Source organism: Paramisgurnus dabryanus, chromosome 17 (assembly GCF_030506205.2).
Source record: "Paramisgurnus dabryanus chromosome 17, PD_genome_1.1, whole genome shotgun sequence".
In the NCBI taxonomy this organism is placed as follows: Eukaryota; Metazoa; Chordata; class Actinopteri; order Cypriniformes; family Cobitidae; genus Paramisgurnus; species Paramisgurnus dabryanus.
The window spans coordinates 14,549,511-14,567,863 of record NC_133353.1 but is presented as its reverse complement, the minus strand read 5'-3'; the positions used below and the strand labels follow the sequence as shown (position 1 = coordinate 14,567,863).

General features: G+C 35.4%; 1 long non-coding RNA gene across 1 annotated transcript; it reads left to right on the top strand.

Annotated features, from left to right (window-relative positions):
- The first annotated feature begins 689 nt into the window (after positions 1-689).
- Positions 690-16,587, top strand: LOC135760291 (uncharacterized). The gene is made up of 5 exons (XR_010537363.2): positions 690-1,147; positions 14,960-15,048; positions 15,236-15,317; positions 15,797-15,846; positions 15,953-16,587. It is a non-coding gene; the product is annotated as an uncharacterized lncRNA (long non-coding RNA).
- Positions 16,588-18,353: the final 1,766 nt, after the last annotated feature.

The following is an 18,353-nucleotide window of genomic DNA, read 5'->3' as shown; positions in this document are numbered from 1 at the left end:
CATTCTGAGCAACCAAATTGTCATGGTGTGGGCTTTATTTATTGCCTGTGTATTAAATAAAGTATTTTACTCTGCTTGTGTTAATTTGTACACACAACTCATACATACACAACTTTGTGTCCAACTATTCAGTAGTTCTTTGGGTTATTAACCGTGAATGCCCCGAATGAGTGTAAATAAATTATGAGTGCAGTGCTGACTGGGAATGCAATAGTGCAATGCTTATTGAACTGATGGGTGCAATAGTGCAATGCTTATGGGACTGGAAGTGTGAAACAGCAAACTGCAACACGGAAAAGTGTTTACTGGTTTTTATTTAAAACAAAAGTTTTTTAACAGTATTTGGATTGAAGCGGTTTCTCTTTTTAGAAAGCTCCTCTCAAGCCTTAGAAAACACCCTTTCACAGGGCACTGATGATGCTGGACAACATAAGAAGGTCAGTGCCAGCTTATATAAATTGGGATATTGGAGCTTCTGTTTGTTTCAATATCCCAATGGATCCTCAGTCCTCCTAGGCTATCCCTAATAAAGTCTAGTCTTTTTTTAATTATAATAATAATAATAATAACAACAGCAATACTATATATAATAATAATAAAACTACTACTAATAGGCGATATATATATATCATAATATATATAGCAAAATAATTACGTATTATAGGTATTAGAACTAGATATATGCTAATTTACTCTAATGATCTACTTTCCTAGGCTATGTATAATTTACTCTAATATAATCGTCAGTGTATATAATGTATAATACAGGCTATGATATATAATGATAACTATACTACAAACTCACTACAAACTCCACTACGTACAACCAACACCTCAACACCAATGCAAACGTACTGCAAAACCCACAAGAGGCGCGAGTTTCGAACCATTTTTATCCGGAGGCGATACTCAGAGTGAAGCAATGACGTATTCAACAGAAAACGAGGCCTCGTTTGTCATCGTCACGTGATTTTCACGGAAACGATACAAGCCTCGAATCGGGGCTTCATCTGGAACGCCCCTTTTTGCTCAACACAAGCTCCGGAGCTTCGCTTCAGATGTCACATCACTAGAAAACGGGTCAGGCTAGGACAAGCTGTGGATAACTTTAGCAAACACACAACAAACCACGAACAGCCTTTTATTGGTAAATTTCGTTTTCTTAATGCAGAGTCATCCATTATTGTACATATTGTGTAATTAGAGAGGCTATTAAATAACGTGATGGTGTTATAAAGTGCATATTTATGCATCAAACGTGTATGTTTTTGACACTGGTTTTGCTGGTTAATAAATTAAATAAAATAAGTTAATTTATTAATAACTTGTCAAATGTAGATTAGTAATCATTTAAAGTGATGATGATGTTATTTCCCATCAGATGTTTATATTAACAACAAAAAGAAAACTACACTAAGCCAGAAATATTATTATAATTTATAAATTAAACAAAGTGCTTTCCCAGCTAACAATTTTTGGTTCCAAAACGTTTTCCTAACGTTAGTTTTTGGTTCTAAAAACGTTCCCCTAACGTTAGTTTTTGGTTCCCATAACGTTATTTTTTTAGGTTTGTTTTTGGTTAGCCAGGAAAGTTTTCTTTACGGAAATAGAACGTTATTTTTAGGTTAGTTTAACGTTATGATAACGTTATAATAACGTTAGGAGAACGTTAGTTTTAGGTTAGAATAACGTTAGAAAAACTTTAAATTAACCTAAAACTAACGTTCTCCTAACATTATTATAACGTTAGAATAACGTTAGGGGAACGTTAAACTAACCTAAAAATAACGTTCTATTTTCGTAAAGAAAACTTTCCTGGCTAACCAAAAACAAACCTTAAAAAAATAACATTATGGGAACCAAAATCTAACGTTATGGGAACGTTATTCTAACGTTAGGAGAACGTTTTGGGGACCCAACATTTTTGCTGGGAGTATGCACAGTTGACATGGAACAAAAACAGTTTAATGATCTACAGGACAGTGCGCGTTGCCGCGGCTCCGTGCACGCACTGAAAGAGCGCGCAGAGCTCAAGATTCTAGGCAAGGCAAGGCAAGGCAAGGCAAGTTTATTTGTATAGCACATTTCATACACAGAGGTCATTCAAAGTGCTTTACACAGAGATGAGAAAACAATATATAAAAAAAGAAAAAGAAAATGTAAAATTAAGATATACACGATAAGATCACAATAAAGACAAAGAAACATGAGAATTTAAAATAACAATTAAAGAAAATAAATGTGATTTTAATAAAACAGTTTAAAATATTAAAAAGAATAAAACAGGAGTAAAAGTGACTTGAGTTAAAAGTGCAGTCAGTGTGAAGCAGCACAGTGCTCATTCAGTAAATGCAGAGTTAAACAGATGTGTTTTTAATCTAGATTTAAAAGTGTTTACTGTTGAAGCACATCTGATCTCTTCTGGAAGTTGATTCCAGCTAGAGGTGGCATAATAACTAAATGCTGACGCATCTTGTTTTGAGTGAACCCTTGGTATTTCTAACTGACCTGATCCTAATGATCTGAGTAATCTGTTAGGTTTATATTCAGTTAGCATATCTGTATGGAATAAATTTCCCGCCTAATGTATTGAGGTCACGGATTAAAAAATAATATGCATGAATAAAATAATAATAAGCGCAAATCAGAACTTTAAACAGATTTAAAGTTATATTGCACAAAACTGAAAAACGAATGCAAAGTTATCCAAATTGCATACAAAATGACGTTTTCTTTGATTATATTTTTCATTTTTTTCTTCTCTCTAATATATTCTGCTCATATTAATTTTTTTTGTATGCTTGTGTTGTTTTTCCCTTGCTCTTATTTCCACACTCTGCGCTTGCATTTCCAAAAGTTGCAGTTAGAGTTTCATGCAAATCAGGGCAGACTTTAAGTGTCGCCATTGGTCCGCTAGTTTTAGATTGACAGCTCCTCCTCTAGCCAATCAGTCGAAGAGAGGGTGTTGACGTCACTTCGGTGCGACTCAAAGCAGGCGATCGTGCAGGTGAAGATGGATAACCGTCAGATGGGCTTTGATAATTTCAGATAACTTTTTGTATATTCACCGGTAGTGAAGTATGCATGTACAGTTTCTTTAAATATAATTATTGGCATTTATAGAGTCCGTTTTGAGAGAAAATTGAATTTTTCTACTGTTATTGAGCTTAGTTACACTTAGCGGTTAGCGCTTAGCGTATTTACCTCAAAGTTTACTTCAGTAATATTACCTTTATTTAAGTAATAATAGTACAGTTTGCATATCAATCCTGCTTCTTTATGTTTATTCATGAATTTATGCTGTTATGTGAAGTCATGAGAGCTATATTTATTGTAATACGAGACATTAAATGACGTTATATGAATACTTTTGCTTTTAATGTGCTCATTATACACTCACAGTGGCATTTTTGTGCTGGATTTAAATGCATGTTTATATATTTGTTTTTACGTTTATATTGCAAACGTTTTGGCACAATATTACGTGGTCTTATTGCAACAGGTCCTATAAAACTGTACACTGTACACGTACCTTCCCGTGTACAGTTTGAAACACATGTAGCCTTTCTACAACCCTGCCTGTCACCTAATAATCTTAATATATGTGGAGATAAATAAACCTTTGCACTAAATCTGGCTACTTTGATCCATTTCTGTGTTCTGGCACTGACACATCAAGAGACATGCTGGAGATTTTAAACATCTTTAAACCAATCTCCTTATGTCCAATATTTATATATGTCCAATATTTAAAGTATATTATGTGTATCTATTTATTCACACACGTCATATGCAAGAAAGTAATGCAGTGTTTTTAAACTTATTTTCTTTGTATGCTGTCAGAATATGAATATTGGCTCAATAAAGGACTATTAATGGAAATTCACAATTCAGAGATTGTATATATTTAGTTTTATTTTGTGCAGCTTACTGGATTGGAGCTTAAAGCATCAGTTTATAATTTATGTAAATTTAGCATACAGTTATTTTAATTTGTGTCATTTAACTCGGTTAGGCAGTTCCTAGCACAGATAATAAACAAAGCCTTTTCTGTATTGTTGAGTTGTATTATTTATTATTTATTTGTATTAATACAAATAATGTAATGCCCGAGTAAACACAATGGGTCTGAAAATAAAACAAAAGCAATTGGTTTGAAAATGCTTTATTTCTTATCAATATTGGGAAATCCCCTACAGTAGTGTTAAACACAAAGCTTCCTTTTATAACATGTTATAACTACTGTACATTTATTCAAAATAAAAACCTGAAGCACCACACTGATATTCAGGCCGTTTGCTATTATGTTTTTTTTTTAGTCAAGATCGTTCAGATGTACAACTTGGCTGAAGTCTACCAATGGTAATTTCATAAATATATTTGTCCTAAAAAGCAGACAGCCATCTATGAAAGGTCTGAATGCTTAAGATGTCGTAATATTTTTTGTTTCATACTGTATACGTTTGCACATAACTTAACTATTATCACTTTATCATTATAGTGTACTGAGCATAGAATGTGTAAAGCCAATGTATGTAATTCATTTTAGCCTTAAACTGCAAAGACTCACTCCACTGCCTAAACCTAAACTAGCTAAAAGGATTCGTGTTAACAGACTTTCATTTACTTGGATGACACATTATCTTAAAGAACTGACAAAGAGTACTCACAACAGACATAAGTGTATTTCTGTCAAACACTAACAATATTTTGTTTAATGATATTTAATTGTCTAATATTTGCCAGCTGACGGTTATCCATCCTCTCCTGCACGACTATGCAGCCGGGAGTCGCACTGGAGTGACGTCAACTTCCTCTTCAACTGAGTGGCTAAAGGAGCTGTCAATCTACAACTAGCGGACCAATGGTGACGCTTAAGTCCGCCCTGATTTGCATGAAACTCTAACGGCAACTTTTGGAAAAGCAAGCGCAGAGTGTGGAAATAAGAGCGAGAATAAAAACAGCACAAGCATACAAAACAAATAAATATGAGCAGAAAATATTAGAGAGAAGAAATAAAGGAGTAATATAAACAAAGAAAATGTCATTTTGTATGCAATTTGGATAAATTTGCATTCGTTTTTCAGTTTTGTGCAATTTAATTTTAATTCTGTTTAAAGATCAAATTTGCGCGTATTATTTTTTCATTCACGCATATTATTTTTTGAACCGTGACCTCAATACATTTGGCGGGAAATTTATTCCATAGTTCTGTCATGTATTTGGGTCCTAAGCCATGAAGTGATTTATAAACGAGTAACAATACTTTAAAGTCTATCAAATGTGACAGGAAGCCAGTGTAAGGACCTGAGGACTGGAGTAATGTGCTCAGATTTTTTGGTTCTGGTCAGAATTCTGGCAGCAGCGTTCTGTATGAGCTGCAGCTGTCTAATGGTCTTTTTGGGGATCCCCGTAAGGGGTCCATTGCAGTAATCCACCCTGCTGGTGATGAAGGCATGAACAAGTTTCTCTAAGTCCTGTCTTGAGACAAAAAATCTAATTCTGGCAATATTTCTGAGATGGTAGTAAGCTGATTTGCTTATTGCTTTCACGTGACTACTGAAATTAAGGTCAGACTCTAAAATTACACCAAGATTTCTGACTTTATTTTGTGTCTTTAGACCCCTAGAGTCAAGGTATGTGTTAACTTTGAGAGTTTCATCTTTATTTCCAAATACAATGACTTCAGTTTTGTCTAACTGGAGGAAGTTTTGACGCATCCAACAGTTAATTTCCTCAATGCATTTACATAGAGAGTCAATGGGGCTGTAGTCATTGGGTGACAGGGCTAAGTATATCTGGGTGTCATCTGCATAGCTGTGGTAAGCAATTTGGTTCTTTTTCATTATTTGACCAAGTGGGAGCATATACAAATTAAACAGAAGTGGTGCAAGAATTGAACCCTGTGGGACTCCACATGTCATTGATGTCCACTCAGATTTATGGTTACCTATGTTCACATAGTAACCTCTTCCTTGTAGGTATGTTTTAAACCATTTGAGGACCATCCCAGAAAGTCCTACCCAGGTTTCCAGTCTATGTAAGAGTATGGTGTGATCTACTGTGTCAAAGGCAGCACTAAGATCTAGTAGCACCAGCACTGATATATTACCTGAATCAGAGTTTAAGCGAATATCATTTATTATCTTTATGAGCACTGTCTCTGTGCTGTGATGCTGACGGAAACCAGATTGAAAGTTGTCCAGATAGCCATTTGAGTTTAAGAATTTGTTCAGCTGATTGAAAACAACCTTTTCAATGATCTTGCTTATAAACGGAAGATTTGAGATAGGTCTGTAGTTGCTAAGTATGGTTTTGTCTAGGTTACTCTTTTTTAGGAGAGGCTTAACAACTGCTGTTTTTAATGACTCTGGAAAAGTGCCTGTGATCAGAGAGGTGTTTACTATTTTTAAGAGGTCAGTTTCTAAGCAGTTAAGCACCTTTTTGAGAAAAGATGTGGGGAGCGTGTCAAGGCTGCAAGTTGATGCTTTAAGATGTTGTACTGTTTCTTCCAAGGTTTTTATATCAATTATGTCAAATTCTGAGAGAATGGCTAATTTCTGAGGTTGTTGCAATGCTATCTGACTGACCACAGTACAATTTGAGGTCGTATTGATTGCCATTCTGATATTACTGATCTTCTCAGAGAAAAAAGTTGCAAACTCATTGCATTTGTTGTCAGAGAGCATTTCACTAGGAACTTGATTTGGGGGGTTTGTTAGTCTCTCTACAGTAGCAAAAAGAGTGCGAGTGTTGTTTATGTTGTTGTTGATAATGTTTGAAAAGAAGGTCTGTCTAGCTGTGCCTAGTTCTACATTGAAAGCACGAAGACTGTCTTTATAGATGCTATAATGTACTTCAAGTTTTGTTTTCCGCCACATACGTTCAGCTTTTCTGCATGTTCTTTTCATGCGCTGTACTGCTGTAGTGTTTCTCCAGGGTGCTTTACGTCTGCCAGTGATCACCCTGACCTTTACTGGAGCTATATCATCAATAGCATCTTTAACTTTTATGTTAAAGTTTTCAAGGAGAATATCAACAGAGTCTGCCGATATGTTTGGCAACATTGACATAGCATTCATAAATACCTCACTGGTGTTCTCATTTATGAACCTTTTTTTGACATAGACAAATCTAGCATCAGTGGCAGGACAGATCAATAAATCAAAGTAAACACAGAAATGGTCAGATAGCGCTTCATCCTTGATTACAGTGGATGAAATGTTTAGACCCTTGCTAATGAGCAGATCAAGAGTGTGTCCCCGATTGTGTGTAGGACCTTGCACGTGCTGGGTCAGATCAAAAGTGTTTAAAACATTTAACAGTTCAATCGCAGTATTGTTTTCTGAATTGTCTATATAAATATTGAAATCTCCAGCAATAACAAAATAATCAAATTCAGAGGAAATCGTTGATAAAAGTTCTGTAAATTCATCAACAAATGCTGAGGTGTATTTGGGAGGTCTATAAATAATTGTAAACAGAATGCGTGGTGTACCTTTTAGAGCAATACACAGATATTCAAAAGACTGGTAATCACCAAGTAACACTTGCTTGCACTGAAAGGCATCTTTGAATAAAGCAGCTATTCCTCCACCTCTTCTAACAGCTCTACAGACACTTATTAAAGTAAAGTTGTGTGGGGCTGATTCATTGAGGACTGTAGCACTGCAGCTGTCATCCAACCAAGTTTCATTTAGAAACATAAAGTCCAGGTTGTTAGTGGTGATAAGATCATTAACTAAAAAGGATTTGTTCTTTAGTGAACGGATGTTCTGAAGTGCTAACTTAACAGTAACTGGATTTGGAACTGTATCAATCTCAGAATGATGTATAATAGGCAGTAGATTAGATAGAATTGCTGTGCGGCTGGAGACGGCCTTCGTCTTTCTATCACATGTCAGGACAGAGATAGGGAAAGCTAAAGGGACATCGGGCGCCCGCTTGTTCTTAAAATATTTATGATTGTTACTGCTGACGTAGCGGGAACCCAACACACATCAGTTACCAGTGCTGTTTGCAGATGAGGGCTGGTGTGATCCCTGACGTTGAGGCAGAGGTCGGAGTGCTCTCTCAGAAAGAGGGGGAGGGCGGGCTGGGCCCGAAGGCTTTGGTGGATGAGGAGCCCGCCGTTTCTTGGTTGATATTTGGGGACTCGCAGCAATAGAGTGGGATAGCTTTGTTCCAGCAGATACCAGTTTCTCCATTTTCTCTGAAAAGCCCAGAAGTGGTGATGTTGGAGAGAGGGAGAGAGAGTGTGACGACATCAGCTGTGATTCTGGTGTTCCTGAAGGCTGGGGGGGAGTGTTATCAACAGAAACGTCCTTGGGTGTTGATTCACAATCCAGCTGTAGCGAGGTCTGTGGGCAGGGCTCAGCCTGAGCTGTGTCTGTGAACAGTAGTTGTGACTGCAGAGTTTTATCCTTGTCATCTGAATGTCCATCCAAGTGCTGGTGTGAAATCCTGTGGTCATTTCCGCTGTTCAGTAGTGGACTGGCACACTCAGCTGATGGATGATGCATGGAGAAAAAGATATTGTCTTTAAGCAACCTAGCACCTAGTTTGTTTGGGTGGATACCATCTGTGTTAAAAAGTTGCCTTTGACTCCAGAAGATATTGAAATTGTCAATGTAATTCAGTCCTCTCATAGTGCAGGTTTTTTGCAGCCATGAATTTAAGCTTAGTAGACGAGAAAACATATTTGTTCCTCGGGCTGGAAGAGGTCCACTGATGAAAGATTGAACTTTCAGTCTTGTAAGTGTTTCAAAAAGTTCATTGAAATCCACCTTAAGGAGCTCAGACTGCTCTTTCCGAATATCATTCTTTCCCACATGTATGACAATCCGACTGACAGACTTATGTTTCATCAGAATGTTGCAAAGTTCCTTGTTAACATTAGAAACCGTTGCCCGAGGAAAACAGTATGTACGGGTAGCCTTGCTTTCAAAGTTTCTGATAATATTGTCACCCACTATCAGCGTGTTTGGCTCGGCTGCTGTCTGAGCGGAGCGCCGCTGCCTGTATGATATTGAGCGTCTGTTAGCTCTGTAAGCTACTGGCTGATGTGATCTGTGTCCATTAACATTTGGGGAGTGAAGTATGGCACGTCTATTGGTACTGCAGTGAAGTATGGCACGTCTATTGGTACATTCCATATTGTGTTTTTTCTATCATATCTATCCAAAATAAGTTAAACAACACATTTCCATATAAAAAGGAATAAACCAATATATTAATAACAACATTTATAACAATTAAATTATTTTATTACTGAAAAAATGTCTATTGAAACATTAGATGAATAACACAGGTTATTTTAAATAAAAAAAACTCAACCCACCACACATTGAATTTAGATAGCATTGTATTTTATCAAGTATATAAATGACTTCAACACAACAAAGAAGACTTATAACAGATATTTATTGAAAATGAATAAACATTTAATTTACTTTGGATCAAAAAATCTTACCACATCAGTTAGCCGCCTCTCCATTACAATAATCAAAAACATCCTCTTTTCATATAGACGGGAATCACTAAAATATATATTAGTTCTCACATATAAGTTACTAAATGAAGAAAGAAAATAAACCTCTAGAATAAATGTTAGACTGAGGTAAAACCTATTAACAACAAATATATAAGCATTTCATTCACTTCAGGTTAACAAATCAGTTTAACGTTAGCCGAATAGCTCTCAGTTTTTACAACAATCAAAAGCTTCTAACATCACATTCTCCTTCATGGAAATCATTAAAATATATTTTCGTTTTCACATATTAAAGTTACTAATGAAGAAAGAAAATAAATCGCTTAAATAATGTTAGACTCTGAAGTAAAAACCAAATTCCAAATAAATAAACATTTCATTCACTTTAGGTAAAAAGATCTTACCACAGTTAGGCGGCTATTCGTTTATTCGACAATAAAAAGTTTCTAACATCATATTATCCTCATATTCTCCTCAAATCGATCGGAAATCACTCATATATACATTTTTTCTCACATATTTAAGTTAATTAAGAAAGAAAGAAAGAGAAAAAAGAAACGCTAATATAATGTATGTCTCTGAGGAAAGAAAACCGCTAACGACCGTTATTTTTTAAATTATGCGAATTCGCGTACAAGAGAAAGCGGGTGCTCGTGAAGAGCGCGAGGTAAGCGCGTGCTTTTACTTAATTTCCTAAAAAAAAAACATAACCAAAAAATAACCATTAGAGAACGTTAGGTATAAGTTATTTTTAGGTTATTTTAAAAATAACCACCCAGCAACGTTATGGGAACGTTATTTTATGGTTCCCAAAAAATAACCAAAAAATAACGTTCTGTATAAGTTATTTTTAGGTTATTTTAAAAATAACCACCCTGCAACGTTATGGGAACGTTATTTTATGGTTCCCAAAAAATAACCAAAAAATAACCAAAAAATAACGTTCTGTATAAGTTATTTTTAGGTTATTTTTAAAATAACCACCCTGAAACGTTATGGGAACGTTATTTTATGGTTCCAAAATAATAACCAAAAAATAACCAAAAAATAACGTTCTGTTTAAGTTATTTTTAGGTTATTTTAAAAATAACCACCCTGCAACGTTATGGGAACGTTATTTTATGGTTCCCAAAAAATAACCAAAAAATAACGTTCTATATAAGTTATTTTTAGGTTATTTTAAAAATAACCACCCTGCAACGTTATGGGAACGTTATTTTATGGTTCCAAAAAAATAACCAAAAAATAACGTTCTGTATAAGTTATTTTTAGGTTATTTTAAAAATAACCACTCTGCAACGTTATGGGAACGTTATTTTATGGTTCCAAAAAAATAACCAAAAAATAACGTTCTGTATAAGTTATTTTTAGGTTATTTAAAAATAACCACCCTGCAACGTTATGGGAACGTTATTTTATGGTTGCAAAAAATAAAACCTAAAAAGAACGTTACCAGAACGTTATTATTTGGTTCCCAAAAAATAACCAAAATATAACCAAAAACTAACGTTAGGGGAACGTTCTGTGTTTGCTGGGTTGTAAGTCTTTTTTTATGTTGTGCTTTGTATATTCATAAATTAAACCAGTATGAGTTACATACACAGCACATTCACTTTGTATATTATTAACAGTAAACGTACATTAGTACACAGTGTGATGCATTTTATAGCTTTAAAGTTACTAAAGGCAGCGTAAAACATGTTAACAAGGGACATACCAGCAGATGACCATACAAATCTTCCTAAATTGGTGAATTTAATAAGTCAAAAAACATTGTTTATATAACTACATAACAATACTACCTTCACATTTTGATGTGATATATAAATATTGTAAAAAAATATGTTTCTTGACTATAAATTAAGAAAAATAACAGCTCTTTGCCTCTAACTCAATGTATTACAATGGCTCACTATGGGCTTCTAGGAACTAACTGAAGTCTCCGTGAATCACGTGATGGGCGAGCTTCTGGACTTCCGGTGGCACAACTCTGTTTTTCAATAGCCGTTTCTCAAAACCAAGTACGCTGAACTCGGACTTGTGTCCTTCGTAGTTCGAACTTGTAAGTTCAGACTCGGAAGAACGAACTCCTGACGCGAAATGCATTCTGGGAAACTTCGCTGTCATAAGTCCACACAAGTCTCCTCTGATGCATCCTCGATAAAATGGGCGGATCAAGAACACATCCGGGGATTTTATGTGAACTTGGGCTTGATGCGAACTTTGAATTGGAACAGTACTTGGGCCGCGACTGATGACGTTTCACAAGTCCGCAAGAACACAAGTACAGACAAGAACGCATATTGAGAAACGGCTAATGGCTCTGGGTCACGCTATATTCAAATGCTGGCGCTCTGTCTTTTGCCACTCAGTGGGCGTAACCGCAGGCTTTCTTCTTATTCTTCTTCTTCTTCTTCTTCTTCTTCTTCTTCTTCTTCTATGGATTTATTGGTGGGTCGCATACCAACTTTTTGGTGCATACCGACACCACCTGTGCTGGAGTGTGAAGTGATTTCAGTCTAGTAGTATGTTAAAGATGTCTATATTCTATTTCTAAGACCACTATACTTAATACATTTTAAAATTGACCTTATAATTTCCCCAGATTCTAGTGTAGTGTTTAATATGTTGTTGATTGAAAATTCTTTGCATCCCATTTCATGTAGCTTTCTTATTAACTCATTCCTTTCCTGTTCATACCTAGGACAGAATAACATCACATGCTCAACTTTTTCCTTTACTTGACCTATTTCACATAATCCTGTTCCATGTTTTCCAATAATTTGAAGTGTTGACGGTGAGGGTATGCACGTGATGTCACCTTCGGCGAAAGTGCCTGCGGTTACGCCCACTGAGTGGCAAAAGACAGAGGCAGCATTTGAGTACAATGTGAATTCAGCGAACAAACACGGGGAAAACGCTTCTAAATGGGAAACAGCTGTTGTGCGATAGACTGTACGAACAGATTTAATAAGAATTCAGAGCTATCATTTTACAGACTGCCAAAAAACACAGAAAGGAGAAGTAAATAGATCGTTCATGCCAACATCCACAGACCACAGGTTGGTTGACAAGTTGCTAGGGTCACTATCAAGCAGAGGTTTTACTTTCTATTTAAAAGTATTTTTTCAAGTATTTGTATTTTATCAGTATTTTTCTTTGCAAAACATACATTCCAAAGAATATTATCATAATTTTTACTCATTTACATTTTATAAATACAAGTTTTTGTTTTACATTTAATATTTAAGTACATTACCGTACTTAAACTCAAGTAAAGTACACAATTTTAATGTAAGTAGGCAGAGGCGCGGGAAGATATTTTCGGTAGGGGGTGCTGGGGTGCGGATGCGGCGGCGGGGGGTGGCGGGGTATAGAGTTATATAATTCTAAAGTTGTTCACAAGCTTTTTATTCTGCAGACCACTCTACCTATGTTTTCTTTTAAAAACTCACCCGCAACTCCAATCCATAATGTACAGCTGAGCTGACGGTGCATAAAAACTATATAGCCTATTGCAACATAGTAGAGTTTAGATTATCTGCCAGGGTCGTTATTTTCTGCTACTATCCTCTGGCCGGGCCGGACCGTTGATTAAGCATATTTTTTATCATTACTTTATTAGCCTCATTGGGTGGGGAGAAAACTATGCGATATAATCAGAAATATTATATATAGACTATATTTAGGCCAAAGTAACAAATGTGTCCAAAAAGTTACACAAATTACAAAATGATTTGTAAAAGTTACAAAATGCAACGCGAGTCATGTGTGGAGTCTCCTCTGGCACCCATCACGCACGGGTCTGCTGTTCTGTATGGTGTATAGCTTAAATGCAGCATTGAGTTTGAAGATGTAAAGAAAAAAAAAGAAAAACAGGAGAATTAACTTTGAGCAAGTTTGGAGGAAAGTCGGAGGAATGGGACCAGTTATACATTCACTCGTGCCAGTATCCTACGCCGCCTTTTGTTTTCTTTTGTTTAAGTTTTTAATATTTATAAATTCTAACATGGAAACTTTATTGACATCACTCGAGTTAAGGTAATTAGTGGACCTTTCAATTCACGGGTTTCATTTAATTCTATTTTTTAAACGTAAATGTAATATTTTTGTCTTAAGTTTTGTTTCAGTTTGCCATGCCTCCTGCACAGCGGTGTAAAAATAAGATATTTTTCGACTTTAAAATTCAAACATCATATCCTAAATTGTCGGAATATATTCCATATGTATTAATTTGGATTTACAGATGTTTAACATTAAAATCGATGCATGGGAATAATTTATATTAATTTTTTTTAAATACCCACCACTCTTAAATGCGCATGTTCCTTATTGTACATCGATGTTTTACAATTTAGTTTCTTTCATGTCGTTTTAATAATTTAATTAAATCTTCTTTACTTTAAATGTTTACTTTAAATGTTCTGTTACATTTACATGTGCGTTAAACATCGCGAAACAATTTGGCTATATTTTTAAATAGTTTTTTGAAAAGATTAACTTTTTCTGATATGCAGGATAAGGAGTCATTTGGAGAAATAACGCTAGTCCTCGGGACTTTTGGGCTGTGTGATTGAAAAAAATAAAAAAATATCTTCTGAGACATTGCGAATCTGATAGATAGACTACAGATAGCCTAGTAATTTTACAGTTTTTACACTTCGTGCTATTTATAAGCATCTTCAGGAGACTGTATTGCAGCATCAGCTGAATCGCAATCACGTCGTCAAAACAAATCTGATTGGCTAACACACACTGAAATGAATTAAATCATTTTAAAATTACTAAATTAATAATTCTCTCTTCATCACACAGCCCAAACATGACATACAAAATGTCTGGAACAGTAACAAACAACAATCAGAGATATTTATAAGCTATCATTTTATGGGCATTGCAGTTTTAAATATTTGCCACCACGGGGGGCTGAAGCACCTCCAGCACCCCCACTTCCCGCGCCCATGTAAGTAGGTATTAAATAAATTTTAATATGCAATATTAAAGAATACACAGTATGATTCTATGCTTTAGAATGTAGTGAAGTGTCGGAGCCAATGGTGTAGTGGGCAGCGCTCCAACATGTGGGGCTTTCGCACTTTCTGCGACCCGAGTTCGATTCCCGGCTCGTGGCCATTTGTTGATCCCATACCCCTCTCTCTCCTCCCTGTACTTTCCTATCCTCTCTAAACTCACTTTTAAATAAAGGCAAAAACTGGCCAAAATATATACCCTAACCTAATCCTAACCCATATACAAAAAAAATTCCCAATACAAACACTCTAATAATAACAATAATAATAATAACTTTAATTTATATAGCGCCTTTCAAAAACCCAAGGACACTTAACAAAACAGCAAGGGAAGATGGGGGGGGGGGGTGGAGCTAAAGCCCAGGCCTCAGCGAAGAGGTATTTCTCTTACGTATTTCAGAAATCATTTAAACCTTTCTTTCTTTTTTTGGCACAGCGACATTCAGTACTGTATAACCAACCAGAGATGTAGAAGTAAACAGGAACAGATGAATATACAGCCCTTAGAAATACTTTTTCTTGGTGGTAAGTCTGTTGTTAAAATATATTTCCTTACATATGGATACAAAAATGACATTGTAAAAAGGGATACTTTTATGAGAGATTGTAAGGCTGGGTTATATTATATTATCTTAAATATATTGTACTTTGGGTAAGTCATTCTTAAAAAGAAAAATCATTCATTATCATTGACTTGCCTGTTGTTTTTCAGATCAACTGCTATTGACATTTTTTAATTGGGACCAATGACAAGTGATTTGGAAAAAAAAACGTTGGCAAAACATCCCTTCCAGGTGGCTAATTTCTGTCCTTTTGAGTTATTCATGTAAAAAGCAGTTTCTTATTGTAAAGCTGTAAGGGACTTCTAGTTATCCTTGCACACACCATTTGGCATAATTTCTGATTTCCTAAAATCTCCTTAACAGAGGGGAACCAGGGGCCTATACCATGAAGCCAGTTTAGTTGGTTAGCCAGTAAAGTTTTGGATTAATTTGTGCAAATCCTGGGGTTTGGGTACCATGAAATTAGCTTGTACCAATGGCCTGTTGACATTGGCTTGGTTTTGTCAACTTGAAACTAATCCTGTAACCCTGAGTTTGTTTAACCATTTTCATACAAGCCCCTGAAGTTATTAAGACCACAATAGACAAGCAATGGAAAATGCTCTAGGTTTAAATAAAACACAATTATCAAAGAAAACATATCTTTAAAGACACACAGGTTGCTTTATATCATGAGCCTGTTCTAATCCTATTTTCATTGTCACTTGGAGAGTGCTGTGACAGATAAAACTTGATGATGACACAGTCAAAGCTTTTAAAGGTAAACTGAGAAGTTAACAAAACTTTCATGCATGCATATCTATGCCAAAGGCAAATGTTCATTCATTATTGGTTAATTTTGTATGTATTCTGTTTCCTTTTCACAGTCCTTGTGATAAAGCGGATTTCAATTACTACAGTGTCTGAATTGTAAGAAGAAGTGACCCTCCACTTAAACATGTGACATCTAAACTGTTTTGTGTTCTGCTTCAGCTATTGGCAGGTTTATCTTAATTTGGTTTTATTGCACTTAAATTTTTTCAGTAACTTTTTGTGCAGTGAATTACAATAAGATTATTATATAATCATTGATTATATTTATACACTCTAAAATAATTTGTGGTAAATAGCACAAAAGCTCGTAATCATATGGGAACCATTTTTAGCGCTATAAAGCACTTATGAAGAACCATCCGGGGGTGATATAGAACCACTATAGCACAAGATTCGGTTCTATATAGCAACAATAGGGTTCTACACAGGTGCTACACAATTAGCCTACTACATAGGTGCTATATAGCACTTAAAATGGTTCCCCTATGATTACGAGCCAGTCAACCACTTTTAGTGCTATTTAGCACCATTTGTTTGTGTGAGTGAATTGCATATTCATAGTGTACTTTTCATTAATAAATGTAATGTTAATGTTGTACAACAAGTAGCACTGTAATTGCATTTCTCTGATATTTGTTTTATATTGTTTCTCTCTGGTCAAGAGATTGTGTATGTCTCTGTGCTTGCTTGCTTGATTAATTTACTTTAGATATTTTTGTAATGTACACAACACAATATGAAGTGTATTCAATTGTTCTGGATTCAGAATCTGTATGTGTGTGTCATAATTTTTTATATATTATATATATATATTTTGCATATTTTAATATAACTTTTTAAATATAAAAAGCTTTAGTGGTGATAGTAAAATAGTAGTGTAATACATTTCTATTAATGTAATGCTAGTATATTTCTCTTAATAGTGTAATGCTAGTATATTTCTAATATGCTGAAGTATCATTGAAGTCAGGGGCGTCGCACTTTTCCCGGTGAGAGGGTTCAACACCCACACTTTTTATGCAGTTTTGCAAGAACGCCTTATTAAAGTCGCTCCTCCGTTTCTCTGGCCGCTCTGCTGCGCTGCGCTGCATTCTCTCCCCCTCCCCTCTCAAACATGACGCCGGCTTTGAGTGTTACCGGCTGATGATTGGCTGTTCTAAGTCCCGCCTCTCTTGGTCGGATTGGTTGATCGGTCAGCTCGCGCTGAGGAGGCGGGAACTTTGTTTATTTACATCTCCCTTTTTCAGGTAGGCTACTTTGAATGAGTGTTTAAAAAACTTTATTAAACACTTTAATCAACTCTATGCTTTTGAGGTTTTTGAATAAGCTTGATATGTGTTTGGGACTAATGCTAATTGGGTTATTGTTCAGCAGCTGGCTAAATTCGGTCATGTAGACAATGTGGCATGCAATGTATAACCTGTGATGAAGAAGGCAGGGAATTGACGAGGATGAGGGACAAATTGCAATCGATTTGATATTTTGAGCATTGTTTGTTGATTAGCTGAATACTTTGTTAATACTACCTGTTGTGTATGATTGTACTTGTTGAGGAGAAAAAAATGAGAAATGATGACATAGTTCTTCAACAGGTAACTTATGCAAACAATGAAAGAAAAGTGTAGCCTATATTATTTGAATGTTAAAACGGTAAATTGTTACATCATTTAGACCACCAGAGAAAAAGCTTTTCAGGGCACAAGTAGCAAAATTTAGCAGTAACAGTCCTGTCAGACCCATGTCACTATCGAGCTTACCATTATCTTTTTGTCACGCAGTATCAATAAGATACAGAAAAAAAAGAGGCAGGAGAAGATTGACACCTTTTTCAAGAGAAATCCTGTAAGTGAAGTTGAAAGCTGGACGTTGATAAATGTTGACATTAAACAACAGTAGCCTATTACCATTATATATTTTTGCATTAATTTAATATATTACTTTTCAAGTTTCAATAAGGTTTGCTAGTACCACAGCCTTATTCCTTTATCACCTTGTTTAGAAGATGAGGTTGCTGGAGGCATCAGTTTAAAGAGAGAGAGAGAGACACAGAACGTTTCACAGGTGAGCAATGAAAAATGAATGTTACAGTTTGTGAAAGAGGTCTATGAAGGAAGAGAGGGTGTTGTGTCATGTGTGGTGCTTAATTCCATCCCAGGTGCACATACGCGTGTTTCTGGTGCGTTTATATCAAATTTAAAATTATATATATCCATCCCCCACACTTTTAAAAAGCTTGCTACGCCCCTGATTGAAGTGTACTTGATGCACAGTAAAATTAAGCTTTAAATATATTCTAACTGTATTTCAAGTGTATGAGAAGTGAATTTCAAATGAATTTTAAAGAAGTACATTTAAATTGCACTAAATGACAAGTTGTTCCAATTTAACATAATTTCAATATATTTGACGTTGTTTTAAAATAATACATTTAATATGTATTTAGTATAGTATCAT